We start from the raw sequence: 3,139 nt of genomic DNA, 5'->3' as shown, positions 1-3,139 counted from the left end.
ATACTTGTTTTATTAGCAATTCTTGCATCAATAGTGGTAATTACCATCATTATATTTATCAACTTTATTATTATCTAATTATGATATGGTTCGGAAGTAATTAATAATGAATTGAAGATACGATTTAATAACTAAAGTAATTAATCCAAGAATAGTTTAATGAACACGTTTAAATTATAACTATTTCCCGCTCACTGGTTTCTGTAAAAAAAATTCCTGCTTAAATTATGTAAGAAATTCTATAAGACCCTTCCAGGAACCCTACTTAATCCTTACATAGATCACGGAAAGAAATGTATGGAGCTTATCGCCATACTCTTATTATAGTATTGCAGCCAGTACCATAAGTATGGCGTTATCTACTATACTGTATAGTACAAAAATCTTTGCGTAGTTTACATGTCTGTATAGCGGGATAGACAATATCAGTATTGGCTTGAGTCCCATACTACATTGAAGAAACGGCAATGCCACTAGGCTGCGTCACAATAGATCTTTGTGGAGTAGTCAATACACTACACGGAAAGAAAATTATGGGAAGTTTTCCTATGCATTATGGGAATGGTTCCCATAATGGTATGGGAATAGTACCTATACTACTATAGGAATGGTTCCCATATATTATGGGAACCATCCCCATAATAGTATGATAATAGTTCCCATACCATTATGGGAATGGTTCCCACAATGATATGGGAACTATTCCCATAATGTTATGGGAAACATCCCTATAATAGTATGATAATAGTTCCCATATCATTATGGGAATGGTTCCCATAATGATATGGGAATGGCTCCCATACCATTATGGGAATCATTCCCATACTACTATAGGAATGGTTCCCATATATTATGGGAACCATCCCCATAATAGTATGATAATAGTTCCCATACCATTATGGGAATGGTTCCCATAATGATATGGGAACTATTCCCATAATGTTATGGGAAACATCCCTATAATAGTATGATAATAGTTCCCATATCATTATGGGAATGGTTCCCATAATGATATGGGAATGGCTCCCATACCATTATGGGAATCATTCCCATACTACTATAGGAATGGTTCCCATATATTATGGGAACCATCCCCATAATAGTATGATAATAGTTCCCATACCATTATGGGAATGGTTCCCATAATGATATGGGAACTATTCCCATAATGTTATGGGAAACATCCCTATAATAGTATGATAATAGTTCCCATATCATTATGGGAATGGTTCCCATAATGATATGGGAATGGCTCCCATACCATTATGGGAATCATTCCCATACTACTATAGGAATGGTTCCCATATATTATGGGAACCATCCCCATAATAGTATGATAATAGTTCCCATACCATTATGGGAATGGTTCCCATAATGATATGGGAATGGTTCCCATACCATTATGGGAATCATTCCCATACTATTATGGGAATGGTACCCATATTGGTATAGGAACTATTCCTTTAATATTATGGGAACTATTCCCATAGTGTTATGGGAACCATCCCTATAATATCATAAAATTTTTTTTTTGCACAATAGTGTAGAAATTTCCCAAAATTCGAATTTTCTTGGATGTTTTGTGCTGACAAAAAATTCTTGTTAAAAATTTTAATGTTTTTTTGCCAAATACGATTTTCTTTTTCAATGTTTGAATTTTTGTTTTTATGTTTAATAATATTTCTGTGTATTGTAGAAGTGATTACCACACTTGTTAAAATTAATTTTTTCATGATAATATGGGAACCATTCCCATAATATTATAGGAATGATTCCTATAATAGTATGGGAACTATTTCCATAATATTATGGGAATGATTCCCATAATGGTATACGAACCATTCCAATTGCACTATGGGAATCATTCCCATAATATTATGGGAATAGTTCCCATACTATTATAGGAACCATTCCCATAATATTATGGGAATGGTTCCTATAATCTATGGGAATGGTTCCTATAAATTATAGGAACCATTCCCATAAATTATAGGAATGATTCCCATAATATTATAGAAAGTATTCCTATAAATTATAGGAACCATTCCTATAGTGTTATGGGTATCATTCCCATAATTATAGGAACTATTCCTATAATTATGGGAAACATTCCTATAATTATAGGAACCGTTCCCATAATTTATGGTCGTAATTCCTATGATGGTATAGGAAAAAATTTCACAAAATTATGGGAACCGCTGCCATAATTTTCTTTCCGTGTATCGGGTTACCATCAATACTGCGTAAATGTAGTTGCTAATTTTTTTATATAATCTTTATTAACGTCAATAATGCTGTACATTAATCAAATTAAAAGAGAAATTATGAATAAATAAATTTGAAAAAGAAATTATCCCTGGTGGAAATTTATCGGAATTTTCTCTGAAAAACTCAGTCCTACAGTTCTAAAAACTTTTTCAAAGTTCTAAAGACTTTTTCAGAGTTTCTCAGAGAAAAGTCCGAAAAATTTTCTTCCAGGAAAACTATTAATAGTTTATTTCCTTATTTATCTTTTAAATTTTACAAGAAATAATGCCTCATAATTTAAAAATTAATTTTTCTAAAAGATATAGTTTTATTATTTAAAGCAATCAATATATTTCAGAACATTTTTATCATATGTTCATTTCCGCTGAATCCCATCAAGAATTTTCAATTGGTATAAATTGATTTCAATCGGAAATAAAAAAAATCATATAGTTAGGGGAGGGTGGGGCAGAGCGGCCCCCCTGAAATTTTGATCAAAAAAAAAATTATTTTTTTTTTCGCCTAATTACTATAAATCCGATATGTTTGCGCATTTTTACCCCTACGCATGACATTTGGGGCTAAATGGACAAGCCCAAAATTTTGAAAAAGTGATTTTTTCATATTTTTATCGTCAAATTAAAAAAAATTTAGTATAATTACACATTTCTAGCCCTACGCATAACACCTGGGGTAAAATGGACCAGCCGAAACTTCCGAAAAAATTATTTTTTCATTTTTTTCGGCCGTTTCTTTATGTAAGAGGCAAATTTGGTCACTAAAAATTTATAAAAATTAAATTTTTTATTTTGGTTGATAAATTTTTGAAATAAAGTAAAATTATAGAATTGATTTTTTTTTTTATTAAATAATAATTAGTAATTAAGGTAAT

This window comes from Microplitis mediator, chromosome 9, assembly GCF_029852145.1.
Source record: "Microplitis mediator isolate UGA2020A chromosome 9, iyMicMedi2.1, whole genome shotgun sequence".
In the NCBI taxonomy this organism is placed as follows: Eukaryota; Metazoa; Arthropoda; class Insecta; order Hymenoptera; family Braconidae; genus Microplitis; species Microplitis mediator.
Note: the sequence above shows the minus strand (reverse complement) of the source record.